At 33.4% G+C, this 17,140-nt stretch overlaps 1 protein-coding gene across 1 annotated transcript in view; it reads left to right on the top strand.

Moving 5' to 3' along the window:
* The first annotated feature begins 16,649 nt into the window (after positions 1-16,649).
* The window catches only part of LOC118200487 (Golgi-associated plant pathogenesis-related protein 1-like), a 96,715-nt gene continuing 96,224 nt past the window's right edge, over positions 16,650-17,140 (top strand). Inside the window, exon 1 of the mRNA XM_035372441.2 lies at positions 16,650-16,834. The gene's annotated coding sequence lies outside the window, so the exon portion shown is untranslated. The remainder of the gene's footprint in view (positions 16,835-17,140) is intronic.

Genomic DNA, 17,140 nt, shown 5'->3' with positions numbered 1-17,140 from the left:
TCTTTTTAATTGCAGTTTTACATATTTTGATTACCATTAAAAACGAACGTGAGTAACTCATCTGAAAATCTATAAGCTGTGAGAGAAATCATATTGAATGATCTGAGCATACAGAGGAGACTAATTATATGCCTTTGGCTTTACAATCCTTGTTAGAATATTTCATTTTCAGAGTTATGTTTTTGTGTTTATTGCAGCTTGTAGGAAGATGAGTGAAATTGCTTGGAACTCCGTGCATTAAATAAGTGCAAACATTGATTACAGACCTTGTTAATTAAAAAAAAATAAACTTTACAAAAAATAATATTACAGAATACATATATTTATTTTACATTCCGAATCAATTTTCCGTACCTAGTTGAGTCACATAAATTATGACAAACTTTGAGAAATGAATTTAAAAGAATTAAATATGAAAAAAAGAATTTAAGAAAACAATTTTAACTTGGCTGTGCGAGAAATCTCACAAATACTACGTTTATGTTTCTGAACAAATGCATAATATTCCCTTCATTTCTATCCATCAATTTTATCATTTATCTCTCACACACTTTTTTATAAAAATCTGTGATAACACTTTACAAACATTTAAACAAATAAATGAAACTTATACAGATTGGACTGTCAAATACCTCGAAAAATTAGTTGTTAAATTTCAAAAAATTTCAGATTTGATTACGAGATATATCTCATAGATATCTGACATCGAAACAGGTCTCAATTCGATGATGTCATGGATTTTTAGAATTATGTTTACAGTTTGAAATTATCCTCATTATACGAAAAATATTAAATAAATTTCTTAATTATTAGTTTCCTTGCACACTCTTGTGCTATATGTACTTTAACGTACAAAGAACGTTATAGAATAGTGTTATCAAGGGTTATTTAAATCAAACTGCTCTGCGTTTTAAGGCTGAGCGGTGGCTTTCCAATTAACACGCTGAGTTCGGCGCCGAATTTGCTGTCCTTTCCATTCAGCCGGCAGCGAGTTAAACCTTAAAGCTAAGCCGTATTATTGTTTAGAATGTTTCAATACATTTCATTAAAGCTAAATTTGATCACATTTCATTGACACTATGTTTATTAACTTATACTGTCGGTCCCGTGGAACGACGCCAGGCAAACGAAAATTCCAGTGCCGGTCCCCAGGGACCGACGCCGGCCACACGGAAAGTTCACTGTCGGTCCCCAGAGAGCGGCGCCGCGATCAACGTGTTAAGAAAGTTTCGGGCCGGTAAGTAAATATGTATTTAATTCAAATATATGAATTAATATGTAATCTATATATATGATTGATTGCATTTGAGTTCCATTTCGAATACTCAAAACTTAAACACAAAGAACTAGAGCCAGCAGATACATAAATCAGTTTATTGAACGCAATTTAACAGAATCGTTAGAGGTGATGAGATGTGGGTAGCTCACTTCACCACAGAAACCAGCAACTCACGATTGATTGGCGTCACAGGGATCCACGCGCCGGACGATCCTCAGTCTATGCACGGAAATTGATGTGCACGGTATTCTGGGATAGTAAAGGCATTCTTCTCATTGACGTATTGGCGAGTGGTGCTCCGGTGAAAGCTGATCTTTATTACGCTTTACTAGAGAACATCTGAAGAGCCATTCAGAACAAATGGCTTGGGATGTTCAGTGCTGGTGTTGTGGTGTCCTACGACAACATCGGACGCATACGGGAAATTCCACAAAATATATGTTGTAGACGTTTCGCTGGGAGATGTCTGACCATCATGGCTCCGATCTTGCTGTCAAGTGCTTTTACGTGTTATTGCACCTGAAGACGTTCTTGTCTGGGCACACTTTCCTACAGGTGAAATGTTGCAGACAACTGTGACGGGCTTCCTTTCTTCCCAGGCGACAGACTTCTATGACACTCTAATGGAAATAGGTAACCGACGCTATGACAATTGGTATAGTTCCGATGTTTCTTATGCTGAGAAGTAGCAGAAATATAGCTGTATCTTTTGCAATAGATCTTTCCAGGTAATAAGACTTTGTTTTTATGGTTTACGGCAAAGTAATTTTTCGGACGACCCTCTTATTGTTTAAATAATCATTATCAAATGAATATACCTTCATCTAAATAAATATCTAACTCATTGAAATCATCATCTATATAAATTTCCTTCTAAATCCAATCAACTTCATCTGCTAAATTTAAATCATCATCTAAGACATCTAACTAAGCATAACTACCCAAAACACATCTTCATGTTAAACCATCATATATATATTATCATCATCATCGTCATTGAAAATATCGCCAAATTAAGATAAATCATCATAGCTCAAATCAACTAAATAAAAAGCAGTATCATCTAAATCACCACCATCAACAATATGATTCTCATTTGATCATCGTCTTCATCACCTCAACCGTCTAAATCACCATCAAAATTGTTATCTGAATAACCAAGAAAGAAATTATAAAATTATCACCAGATAATTCAAAACCATCATTTAAATAATCATCATCATCGAAATCATACCTTCAGTTTAAACCGTCGTATGTGTCATCATCACCATTATCATCGTCGAGATAGATAAATCATAATCCTCCAGATCATCTAAATAGAAAGCAATATCAACCAAATCATCATCTTCTTCATCCTCATTTAATCATCGTCTTCATTGCCTAACTCCTCTAAATTATTATATAAATCACTCTCACATCATGTATAAAATCGTCATCAGTCAAAACTATGTCACCATCAAATTCATCTAAATATTTATTATCACTTAATACACATCGTCATTTTAACCATCATGTATATCGCGTCACCATGATCATCGTCAGAATAAGATAAACCATCATTACCCAAATCACAAAATTTTAAACCATCCTATGTATCATCTTCATCATCATCATTGAAATCGTCGTCAAAATAAAAGATCTTCACCTAGATACAAAGCCCAATCACCTCAAGTTTTATTATCATCCTACTCAAATATTCATACTCTTCATCATTAAACCATATACTCACGATCAACTAAATAAAAAATCATCAGCAGTTAATCTAAATCCTCGTCCTTAAAATACCAGTTAAATTATTTAAATCATGATTTTTTAGTGTTTCGCTAGTGTGCCGTCAAAAAGAGCCAGTTTCGTTCAGGTACAGACAGAAGGATATCACCGGAAGTTCACTATCTTTGGTACAGGTGTAGTAACCAAACGCCCTCAGGAGATGCCAGAGGCTTGGGTACGTAGCCGAAACCTATGCCATCTTAGATAACGTGACACTCGGAAGTGACATAAGAGTTTGAATAACGTAATGTTTCAAAAAGTTTTGTTTTTGTGACAACGAAAATATTTTTTTAAGTTTCATGTCAAAACGACGAATTGTTTTCTTTTTTTTTAGGCAACGGCCTCTTGAATCTCTTGAAATCTTGTTTTTAATGACATTAAAAATTTCCCTTTTATCATTAAATCTGTATTTGATTTTAATTGAGCATCTCATTACTTACTGTTTGTTCATTTTGCATAATTTTAATATAATAATAATAAGCAAAATGCAAAATGTTAATCGTTAATGAAAAATGCGACCAGAGATATAAAATAAAAAATTAAAAGACAAAGAATTAAATTTATATATAAAGTTTTACCAGAATAGAAAAAAAGAGAAAGGACTTTAAAGAATAGAATAGTTGAAGGGGTGTTGTTTATGTGAGTATCGTTTGCTTCATTTTATTGTTGCAAACAGCGTAAATTCCTTTTGCTTTTCTTCCTTTAGTTTTGAACTTTATGTGTGGCAACAAGATAATTGATTGATAGAATTGTGTTTGTGACAGCCATGTAGAATGGCTCGCTTATTTTGTATCAATTATTTTGCATCGCTGACAAGTGTAATTTAATAAAAGTGTAGGAATACAGTTCACTTGTTGATTGATTATAGTTTGTGAAACATATTAATTTAATAGAATACAGGTGTTGAAAGCAAAAACATTTCATAAAATGAGGATTTCTGATATTTGCATTTTCAAATTCTCTATAATTTTAGCTTTCTTAAAACACCATTCTTTAATCTCTATGAAAATTAGGACTGTACAAAATCTAGCTTTAATTTGTCATTGAATGCTTTGATAATTGAGAATTTTTACATAAAATCGCCTTTTTCGAACGTGATTTTTTTATACTCGATGTAGTACCTGTTCTCAAGAACTACTGCTCACAGGTATCCGAAATGTTTATACCTTATTTACTACGTTTCCAAATATTTGCCGAATTGAGCTTTTGATTATAATCAGTGCTAAATTTTACTATGCGTAACAAAATATTCTGTAAAATACTCTAAAATTTAAAATGATAAAAAAGCTCGTTTCAGGATATTCAGCTAGGTATTGTGATACCTTCCCTTAGCGAAAGACGTTTCCAGAACATTTTATCCGCGAGGGGCGAAAGACGTTTCCAGAACATTTTATCCGCGAGGGGCGAAAGACGTTTCCAGAACATTTTATCCGCGAGGGGCGAAAGACGGTTAAAGGAAGGGACGTAGTTACGCCGGAAAACAGAGTGGAGGCAAGGTGGTGGGAAGAATACGAGACTTGTGACTTTTGCGGTTGGACCGGCAGTCATGCCGTGTGCAAAGAGGTAACTTAAGCTAAATGTATAGTAGTGGTATTTGTTTTATTGTGTATTGTGTAATAAATTAGTGGATAAAATTTCAAAGCTGATGGAGATTATTTTCCTATTATGGCGAGTGCATGAGAAATAGACGAACCCGCCTCGGAGTTGAAACGGCGCGAGGTGCAAATCGGCGCAGTCCATAGGATAAGATTGTGAAAAAGGAAATCCCTGAATAGTGAAAATAATAAATAAATATTATCGTAAAAAGTTACTGAAAATTATAAAATGAAATTCGGTGATAGTTCACGAATGGATCTACGGTATGAGAAGATTTTTATGAGGAAAGAAAATGGCGCGTTTAAGGCAATGTGTGCGAATAAATCATCAGATTTTGAAAGCGTGATATGCTAAAACGTTCACAGCCAGTAAGTGGTAAAATGTGATCATCAGTGTTCATCATCCTAGTGAAATCGTGAAAAGTTAAATCAGGGTAACGTGAATTACCGTGTTGTAATCATGTCAAGTTACGTGCCAGTGCAGTGTGCTCATGATTAAAGTTTACAACGTCAAGTTGTGCTCTTCGTTCGACATTTTCACTATCGGGATCAAAGGTAAGTCCTTCTTAATTTATATATTAACCATATTAACTTGGAAAATTAAAATTGTTTTTATGTCTGGTAATAACATGATTCGAATGTCAGGCGTTAAAACCAGTAGACGCCGAGAAAGTATTTTTTATATGCAAATGAGAAATTAAGGTTCTTATTTTTATCAAGATATAGGAGATATTGATTGTTAAATGAAAGTTAAAATAGTTCGGAAATATGATATCAGAAGTGATTCTGAAGCATTTGATTGTTTACTCAGATTACTAAGCAAGGTCGAACGGACTTGTTTGTTGTCTTGTTTTACCAAAATGTTTTAGTCACTGAAGTTAATAAGTTGATTAAAAATTAATTCGTTTAACCATTTGAAACAATACGTTTAATATGTGTGTCAAAAAGAGCCAGTTTCATTTAGGTACAGACAGAAAGATATCACCGGAAGTTCACTATCGTTGGTACAGGTGTAGTAACCAACCGCCCTCAGGAGATGCCAGAGGCTTGGGTACGTAGCCGAAACCTATGCCATCTTAGATAACGTGACACTCGGAAGTGACATAAGAGTTTGAATAACGTAATGTTTCAAAAAGTTTTGTTTTTTTGACAACGAAAATATTTTTTTAAGTTTCATGTCAAAACGACGAATTGTTTTCTTTTTTTTTAGGCAACGGCCTCTTGAACCTCTTGAAATCTTATGCTGCTGCATTGCCGTGCGCAATGCAGCAGTCAGTACAGGAATGCGTAAATGCGATACGGCGCAATGCAGCAGTATTCAAAACATTTTATTTTCAGGATAGTTTAAAAGATTAGCATATTTCTTTTTGCATTTATGTGTTTAACAATATATGGTTAAATATATGTTAAATGTTTAATATGAGAATCTATTATTCATTATAGTGTTCCCTAATGATATTGTATGCTAAGTGAATAATGGTAGTATTCAGTAGTAATGAAATATGTACGTTTGCCTATAATCAAGTGTTATTATTGTATTGCATGTGTAACGCTGTAAAACGGAAATATCACAGATTAATAAGGGTCTTAAAAGGAGAAATAGGGTGGCAGAAGAATCAGACGAAGTCATAAAATCCATGCAGACTTAAATTAAGTTAAAGGAAATGGGGCTACAGCTAGAAAAGTGTAAGTTGGAGGCAGATGCGGCTAAAAAGCGGTTAAAAGAGATGGGATTTACGGAAACACAATTAGAGAGAGAGCGAGATAAAAATTAAAGAAATAGAGCGTAGGAAAATAGATAAAGAAGGAAGCGTATCGCAATCAGAGGAGGATGGGGTTTCAGATTCTTAGAGCAAGGGAAACGATTATTGAAACATTTGAAAATAATGAAAGGAGTTATGATTGACCCACCATCGAAAGCTGAGAAATGGCCGTTCTTTTTACATCATGCTGAAGTGATTCTTAATCTCTATAAAATTTCTGAAGAAGGGAAAATTATTTTGCAGAGTTTAAAAAAAAAAGTTAAAAATTTGATCGCGACTCTCGATGAAATGGATTTAAATAACTATATTATGATTAAAGACACCGTATTAAAAAAATTCGAGATTCCTCGGAAAAACCGATCGAGGCAGGGTGGTGGGGTGAATACGAGACTTGGTACATTAGCGATTGGACCGGCAGCCATGCCGTGTGGAAAGAGATTACTTAAAACATGTTTTGCGCGTCTTATATTATGTATATAGATGATATTACTTAAAACATGTTTTGCACGCCTTATATTATGTATATAATTGAATGTATACTATACTAGTGATATATGTTTTATTGTGTATTGCGTACCGTTATGTGTAATAAATTAGAGGATAAAATTTCAAAGATAGAGATTATTTTTTTACTATGGCGAGTGCATAGACGAACCTGCCTCGTGCTTGAAAGAGCGCGAGGTGATAGATGTACTTTAATTACGTAAAAACCTTAAAGCCTGTAAGAACAGTAGATTTTTCAGAAAAGGTAATCCAAAAATGGCCAATTTAACATTGTTGCTATAGGGTTTCCAACACCCCTTAATAAAAAGGAGTAAAATATTTTTAAAAAATGGCATTTATGGAAATAAGAAAAAGAAATATGTTTAGCTTATAAGAGTATATAATATTTCTGTAAAATAAATAAAGTGAGCATTTAAAAGTAATTTTTTAAAATAAAAAACCAAAAGGAAATATTTATAGTTTTTAAAATCAGTATTACGTTTGTAAAATGAAAGAACTTAAAATCTTTTTAAAGTAAAAATAGCGAAAAGAAAAATTTAAATGAAAGTTTCACGTTAGTAAAGTTAAATATTAAAGAGAAAAACATTTTTGACACGAGAAAGGGAAAATAAAAGAATTTTAAAGTCAAAATTACATTTGCACAAGTTGCAAATTTGATAGAGATACGCGTTCCTTTAAGCCTCGGGCGCATCCCTATGACGGTCGGTTACTATTAAGCTTGTTATTGTAAACTGGCTATTCAAATTACAGTCGGTATGCGCAAAGGGGGCCTGAATCTTCATCCTGAAAAATAAACAAAATTATTGTGACACATCACATAAAAATATCAGTTAAAATGATAATTCAATTCTGAGTCACAAGCATGAGAATATTTGAGAAGTTTATATCGCATACGCAAATAACCAAAATGAAAGATACTCGAAACGGATGACTGTGCACTGTCTGCAAAATTTCAGACCGGATCTTGGTCGTTTGTGGTGGGCATTGACTTCCAAGTACAAAAGTGTCTTGAAAAACGTAAATGTTTGCGCTTTGGTACTTTTAAATTTAAAATAATTTGTTTTGTAAAAATTACGAAGCCTAGCTTTTCATATGTTTCTCCGACACTCATGATTTTATGAGGAAAAAGTTTGCACTCGTTATGAAATAAATTTGAACATAAGTATCTCCGTCTGATTTCGATGGACATCAGTCAATTGTTTTGTGATTTATTTCTTATAACCAAATACCTAGACAGAAGTCTAGGTATTGGAGGAAAAAATAATTAGTCAGATTTCGTACTTTGTGCAATAATAACCGTTTATTATTCGAAAAGACAAAAAGTTGCGTCATTTAAAACAGATTAATAATTGAAGTATATCCACGGTTGCACAAATAAAGAGCGAGTGAATATTTTGTGGACAGAGCGTGTACAATTTGATGAAAGGCATATGCAGTAGAAAAGTGCCCAAACTGGCGTAAATGGATAAAACGGCTTTTGTGGGAGTAAAATCTTTTTTATACTTAAATTTTAAATTAGTAAGTTATTTATTATGATATAAATAGTAAAATATAGATAACTGGTACTTTTGTTTTCAGCTTTTTTGAAATAAACTCATTACGCATCGTGCCAAAAGAAAATAAAAAACTTCTTTCAAAATTTAATGCTTAACTTTCTTTTTTGGAAATGAAAATATCAATTAACAATAGAGAAAACTCTTCCTTGACCTTGCAAATTATTCTAGAAATCCTTAACTTCCTTTAGCTGGTAAAAACCTGAAATCTCTTAGTAAATTTGGCATGGAATATGCCAGTAAATTTCAAACGTAAAAATGTGCGCCATTTGTTTTTACATAAAATTTCTCATATAAATAACTCTTGGATTAGACTTTTTTTGAAAAGTATCTTGACCCAAAACGTCTAAACTGTTTTCTTAAAACATTCGTTTGCTATTGAAAATTTTATAAATATAACTAGACTGAGTTTTGAATAAATGAAATTACAACGCATAAGCACATTGTTGGAACATTTTGTATAAGAAAACGTAATCGCATATAAATCAAGTTCTTATATCGCTTAATTACAATGCATCAGGTCTTTAGTAAATAAAGAAAGCAATAAAATACACATGGTGGTTTGGCAATACCAAAAACATCATATCCCGCAACAGCTCTTCTTGATTATTTCATACCTTAGGAAACACGAGCAAATATGTCAATTGCGGAAACATTGCAGTTTGGCAAGCGATAAGGTGGTGCGCAGGAGAAATGATTATCGGGGAAAATATTTCTGCAAGGTAGGAGGTGATTTGTATTCATTCTGGATGTGGAAGAGTATGTTATTCTAGGACTTCGAGAAACAAGGAACATAATTTGGATAAGAGTGCACTTTCGACCAAAGTGAATTTGCGGAATTAGGAGTCATGTTCTTCTTTCTGTAGTCATTTGAAACCGTGGTTCTGATGTCAACATCAAAGACTTAACGATATCACATTTGATTTTAGTGAAGTGTAGTTCATCCAGTGCTTTCTTCAGCAGTAGTTCTGGCTTTTGCCGAACGAAACAAACACAATGCAAGTTTCAAATGTTAAGTCATTCAGTTTGCGAAAGAAAATGGAAATCATGCAGTTTGGTTTTCGTGAGTGCTTCGTACACGAGTGGAGGAAACATGAAATTTTACAATGATTATTGCGCCAAAGAATAACTGTGCATTGCATAAAGAAGTAATGAAATAGCTTACCGTCGGCGAAAGTGTTGGAAACTGCATTGTAGAAAATCCCCATCATCGCTAGAATGAATTAATTGTAACAAGAAACAGCGTACGTTTCTTTGACTTAAAAATAGAAAAAAGGAGTGCAAATGGAAGTGAAAACTCTAAAGCAAACTGAGTTTGTGTTTTCGATTTACTTCACGGAATAATTCAGTTCTCCGAGAAAAAAAGACAAAATTTTTTCAAAGGCTTCGCAAATATAGAGATAAAACTTTGATGAGTTTTTAAAAATATGGAAAAATTTAATTACTATCACGTGTTGCAAATATGGATGTCATTCCAGTAGTTTTTATACGGTAGGAGATAAATAAACAATGATATGAAAGAAAAATAACGGTTAACATAGAAACAATAGTCCAACGAGAAATCTCACCTCACCGTACTGATTTCCTGCTTAGCCGACCGTACGAAATTAAAATCCCATCGATATCTTTAAAAGAAAGATTTTGCAGAAGTGCAGTTTCCCGAAAGTGTTTTCATCCGTATTCAAGAGAAATGATCGGCGGAGAAAAATGTCGTGAAAGTGTGGATAAGAAATATTTGGCAAAAGCTTCCTTTTGTCTCAGATAATCAAGAAAATCCAATACTTTGGGACATGTTCGATGTCCCAAAGTATTGGATTTTCTTGATGTTTTGGGACATGTTCAGCCTCCATCTAACGGATAACACAAATATGTTTTTGAAATAATGTTATACAGATATGACAGTTTATCCAGGCGGATTATTGCCATTAGTTCAGATATTAGGCATATATGTCAATATATCATCGATAGAATATTTTTAACGTCAGTGGAATACTCGAGCAAACGTGAAGGTGAAAAAACTGGTTACAAATGGAGACCAAATACGTCATGCCAGTCCATAAATAGTGTGTCAGTAAATAATAAAAGCACGGAATAAAATTAAACCCATTTAATATATGTGGTATATCTGACGGTCTAGTTGAAACGGAAGATGATTATTTATCTGTGGATCAGAGAAAAAGTGACGGCGAAAATGAAACAGAATCCGATGATGTGCTTGAAGATATAACTTAAGCCGAATATGAGGAACTTGGATCTATGGAAGTATGGATCAGATGTGAAGGTGAAAATGAAACAGAATTTTTATAACGAAAATTTTTAAGTACATAAACTGTGTTATTTCTTTTAAAGAAAAAAAATTTAATTACACGCAGAAATCTAATTTTCGTATGCTCACTTTTTCCATATTTCCAAACATAAAATTTTTATAGCTGGCGTACAGCGCGCACGCATAAATTTCTATCTTACATTTTGTTTTAAAAGTGCGTCTTATACGCCTGAATATACTATAACAAACATAGCTGAAACTTAAGTGATAGAGATATTTACATGCTTGCTGAACCATTATATTCTGCTTTTTCCCTTCTATTAGTTTACAAATGTTTTCAAAATGTCGATGTTACGTTTTTCGATCTTTGTGTTGAGAAAAGAGATAAGGAATTAAAATTTTTATCTCGGAAAACAAAATTCCAAATCAGATTTCTAATGAAGAAGTGAAATTTTCTATAGCTTTACTTTCCGGATTATTTAAAATTAAGAAAAAGAAGAGAGGAAAAAAAGAACTGATTTGGGTAACCAGAATATTTAGCCATTGAGTATCTATTGATGGGAATGTATATAACTCTAATGTATAGTACAGAAATAAGATAAAGTTACGTTTCGGTTTGTAGGCCTTACATTTCAAAATGCTTTTATACATCTTAAAGCGCATAGCAAAAGATTAGGCTCTCAACCGCTTTTTGTGTAATAACGTCAGAGAATAATTCTTACAGTTACAAGGTTTTCAAATAATACATTCCTTCAAAAGTAATCTATTGTATTAAGATAATGTGTTTTCGAGGGGGAAGAAAATGAAACAGAACGGCGAGATCCTTCAGAGTATGATCCTGTAATGCTTTAGCAAATCTTTCGCAGTCTAAAGTAATAGAGAAATGTGGTAGAGCTTCATCTTACACTATAGTAATGTAGTCAGATTATTTATATTATGTGATTTCACTATTTAGAATAAATATTCATTTTTCTGTCTAATGGGTTGGACAATAACCGAGAGAAGGTTCACAGATGAATGCTAAATTAATGATTAGATTGTTTGGATACACTTTGGGAAAACGAATTACAGAAAGAGAAATTTAACAAATAAAAGTCCTGCGACTCCTGGCGTAACGTGGTTTTTTTCTTTCGCAGTAAAATAATTTGTAGATTAACGCAGAGCTTAAATTGTGCCGGAGCCCACTGAGCCGGAGCCCGGGTATACTTCTCAGTTTCTGAGGTAACTCGTGATTCTAGCCGGAGCGCACCGGAACCCCATATAATAGGGCTCCTGCACTTCTTTGTGTAAATGAAACGCAATTTTAAAGGACACATATTTTGAAAATAAATATGCGATTATAAATTCCGAATGCATGCCTGGTTTTCTCTGGGGAATAAACAAGACGGAGGTGTTAGGACTTTTAAGGAAAGAAAATCCCCCATCCACATGTAAAAGACTTATTCTCCAATGAATTTATGAGAGCAGGAAAAAGGTTTTATTCCCCAAAAGTACTAAAAGTGGTTATTTTGGTCTTGAACGTCCAGTGCTAGTGACTTCTCACTGCAGAGCTCCTGCAGATTTCAATTATGTAACCAAATAAGGGGGATAAAATTTTTTACTTGTGCAGACCTTATGTTTGTTCTCATGTTGTTATCGGATCGGATTTGGGGGAAGTCTTTTTGCCCAGTTGCATTCTGCTTGACCGGTGAGAAAGCGTAAGGCTCTTCTCTCCTTGTTTTGGAAGCTACACTTCTCCATTTAAATTATTTTCATACCCTCATATTGTTTATAGTAATCACTGTATTCTCAGTAGTGACATTTTAATCGATTTACTTTTCTTCATTTGTGTGCTGAAAAAAAGAATGGCTTTTATTTCTTGAAGTAGTACGTTATACCCTATATTCAAAACTTGAATTTAGCCGGAGACCGCTAAGCTTTTGCTTAGTTTTCTGAACGAAATTTAAGTCCAGCCAGAGCTCCAAGTGAAATGAGACCGGATATTTTATTTCTTTTTTAACTATTTAATATAATGTAATAATTTATTAAATTTTTTTATATGTTTATATTTTATTGAGTTTTAATTTAATGATTTAGTCATTTTAATTATTAGCCAATTTTATTATTTTATTAGTTATTTTATTTAATTAAATTTCCCCCTTCTTCCTGACGGCCTTCCATAGGGATCCTGCACTTCTGATTTTGGAAACTGAGCCCTGGAGTAACGCAAAAACGCTACTAAATAGTATTGTTTGCCCATTGTTAATATCTTGCTTGTATTTAGCCATTGCAGATTCACAACAGTGTTTAATTCTATAGTGAACGGTATGTAAAATCGAAACTATTTCGAACCTAATTTCCTATGTAAATAAACTTATGTTTTTATTGTAAATAAATGTTATTGTTAATAAACTTATGTTTTTATTGTAAATAAATGTTATTGTTAATAAACTTATGTTTTTATTGTAAAAGGCAGTTTTTAAATGCCAGTTTACATGAAATTGATTAGTAGAAATCACTGGTGTCAGATCTTTTCCAACATTTTGGAATACGACAATGGGACATTTGTAAACGTCTAAGTTGCAGAAATGGTTAAAAGTTCGGTTGCAAAGCTTGTTAGCAATATCTTTGTAAATACTTATCAAAAAGATGTATAAGGTATTTCGTCTGCTTTCTTAACATGCCTTCGTGTGTAGTAGTCAGCACACTCGGCGCGTATTCGAGAGGTCCGTGGTTTTTTATTCCCGGCGAAAGCATTGCCCATTTTTCATCCCTCCTGCTTTCAAAAAATACCTAATGTCTCTACAGTGGTGCCTGAACTGAAAGTGTTGGATGATGATTCTCCACCACCAGGATTTGGCGATAGGGTCCTCTAATCCCCTGCCGGCCTTTAAAAGGGGGAGTGTATAACGTATTTCCCCTGCCTTTTTAGCATGCCTTCGTAGTGTAATAGTCAGAACGCTCAGCGCATATTCGAGAGATCCGTGGTTCGAGACCCGGGAAGGGTACATTTTTCATCTGTCCTGTTTTCAAAAAATACTTAATATCTCTACAGATGCAGATGCTATTTTTGAAGCGGAAACCAAGTTTTAAACTTTAAAGGTTAACTTCGAGGAGCTTCAATACTTGAATAGACAATTAATGGATTTTATGTTAGAAGCTGACAAAAAGAAGAGGAGATTGAAATCGAAAGTATGTTGAACAATATATTTAAGTAACTATTTTAAGGTCAAAGTAATGTTAGATGAGAAAAATAAAAAAAAAACAGATATTGATAACGAAACAATTTTTTTTGTTAATGTAAATATCTTGCAGAATAAAAAATTTAAACTTCCAAAAATTCAAATTTGAAGGAAAAAGTATAGAATGATTGTCATTTTGAGCAGAGCTGAAGAAAATAAAAGTAGGTGATAATATTGATCCTGCGGTTTTACTGTATGAAAAATTAAAAAGTAATAAATTATCAGGCCGGGGAACAAATAGACAGTTATTCAGCTATGGCAGAGAATTACTCACAAGTATTAAGACTTAACCTTAAAATTGAGATTTGGTAAAGAAGATTTATTAATCGTATACTGGAGAACTTTTGCCATTAGCCATTCATAACACCGCACAAAATTCTAATTCTTATCTTTTGGTTTTATCCGATAAATTACAATCTCATTGTAACGACAGAAACATATAATCCAATTCTGTTTCCGTTAGTCGAATCTTATATTCCAGAGGAAGAAGAGTCTCGCAAGCACAATCAGTAGGGGAAGTACCAAAAGATAGTCTCGGTAATTAATGAAATTTAAGATACTGGCATTGTATTTTTTCCCTCTGCGTTCTCCTTTGTTCTATTAAGCAGTTTTTAGAGTTCCTTGAAAAATTACGGTAGCTGAGAATTTTTGTTGTTCTACACCCGATGAATTATAATAATTTTGCGTTGCTGTAATTTTTTATGAGGAGTTTTCATTAGGCTTCGTAAAAATATTATTATAATATTTTTATATAAATAAACATACATAATTACTTTGCATAATTATAAAATTACATCGACAGTTATGTTAATTTAAGCGACCATCTCATCAAAACTGTCTGGGACCGTGGGGGGTCATCTTAAAGAATATTCACTATAATATATTATCACTTGTATCCAAATAGTGTTTTATGTTTAAATACAAGAAATTTAATATTTAGAACACTAACATGTTCTTAATATATTTAGGATAACTAAAGATATTTTATATCGAAATTTATCGAGCTTAGCAACAAATTTGATGACCATCTATATAAGCAATTCATATAAGGCAATTTTTGAAGTTACAAGAATTTTTGAGATAGTCAGGTAAGTAAGTTTGAATGCGTTTTTTAGCTAGTCATGTAAAAAGAAAAGCGAAGTTTTTAGACTTTCTCTTCGATTAACTTATGAAAAGCTTTCAAGAAAGTGGCTGCGTGTTTCACTTTCTTAAATATTGATCTTAAATATTTAAAATTTATATGAAATACGATAGAAAGGTTTACGGAAACAATTTTAGCACTCGATAGACTGCTTCTGAAACAGCAAAATTAAGTTTTATATGGTTTTATTTAGTTTTATATGCTTCCTGGACAGGTAATGCTCAAAGAAATGCCCGGAAATGTTCATCTGCCTTTAAGAAATTCAAAGAGATTCTGTTTCTTTACTTTCCAAATTAATGAAACTACAAGGAAATAACTTTGTTGACATACACCACTTTTAAACCCACACTTTCCCTCCTAAATGAAATATTTCTTAATGTTTCCTCAAAACTACAGGTAGCAGTTACCAAATAAACAGCGATCAATTAAATCATAATGGGTAAAACAGCACAGTGTGACTGGCTTCTAATAAATTATTAATGTCTCAAATCTGCCTGTATTTTGAGCGTAAAGGCGCGAAAGTGATTGCATTTAACTTGCTAAAGTAGAATAAACATTTTTTAATTCGACTTCTTGCTTTATTATACAAAAAGTTAATTTTTTCATTTTAAAAACTATTCTAACTAAAAATATTCTCATAAAATTCTCCATATTATTCAGAGAAATTTTATAGCCAGAATCATATCTTGAATCAGTAGTTAAGGAAATAATGTCTGAAGCTATCTCCCTTAAACAGTATCACTAATGCAAGATATCTTTATAGTTAACTTACAGTCTCTACAAAACCCAATCCGTGCGATTTTAGCGTAGTTTTTTTTTCTGACGTCTTTTAGTGTGTATTTTCGAATATTCTTGGCCATGAATAACCTGACTTATAGAAGCGCACTGAGAATGAGAAATTTACAGAATCTGTATATGTTTTACGAATGATTTCCTCCCTTAATGAAAATATGTTATCTCCATAACATATAACCTAATCTAATCTCTCTCAGTCGAACATTTTAGAGACCATTACCTTGATTCCTCTTCTGCTAAACATAGTGACAAAGAGTGAAGATGGATTCAAAGAGCGAAACCATGAAAGTGATGCATCATATTATTTTCACAGCTGGTATCGCAATTAAATCAAAAATAATGATTACAGCGAGACCTAATTTTTTGGATATAAAGTCGAAGTTCACTAAGGTTATTTTCTTTAAAATAGGAATTAACCCTATCGTTTATTAATTCTATCAAGGCCTTTCCTCTTACGATTCATCCGATGATTAATTATTTAAAAGTAATTATTATAACTCTCCAACGAAATTTTTTTGCAGGTTTTGGAAACAGAAACAGTGAATAATCCTTAAATCTTGGTAGGAATACATCAGGTGTTATCACGTCAACGGTGTCGTTTCTCCACGATATCTCCTCCTTTCTCCTATTCATAAAAACCAAACAAAACGCATTATTTATCGGGCGCCATAGCAACTGCCGAGAACCGTTGCCATCCGAGCAGACAAAATTCCCTGGCCTGGAAATGCAAAGCGGCATGCGCGTTCGCCGAAGCTCCTCAACGCGAGCAGCAAATCGATGATCTTGTTGCTCTTCGCTTCCCTACCGTTTTGCGCCGGTATCGTACCGAACAGAACGATGGACCCCAACGCACAACGTCCGTATGTGTCCGCTGACCGACCCGTCCACGGTCTACGAGTAACCAGTCGGAAGTCTGGCATCGAAATCTGGACGTGAAAATGATCCATGTGAGTTATCCTTTAAGTCACTGTATGCATGCTCGTCAACCTGTTTATTGCGTTGATGAAAAAAGAATTCGTGGCGACCAGCCAGGTTGGTGTTATTATGGGGAGGTCGCAGACGATTATATGCTGATTGCGTTAAGATGCTACCGTGATGCGGGTAATATTTTTGAATTTTCCCCCCCACCTCTCTTCAGAAACGTTTACTGTTTGAGCGTAATTATATTTGGATATCTTGTCATGCGATTTTAAACATTGCCGTTCCGTATGACTTTTTATCGACATTTGTAGACAGAATGTTCGCTTTGACAC

This window comes from Stegodyphus dumicola, chromosome 5, assembly GCF_044657685.1.
Source record: "Stegodyphus dumicola isolate Sdum_Otavi_A_Nest chromosome 5, ASM4465768v1".
NCBI lineage: Eukaryota > Metazoa > Arthropoda > Arachnida > Araneae > Eresidae > Stegodyphus > Stegodyphus dumicola.
Note: the sequence above shows the minus strand (reverse complement) of the source record. Positions and strands in the feature narration are given on the sequence as shown.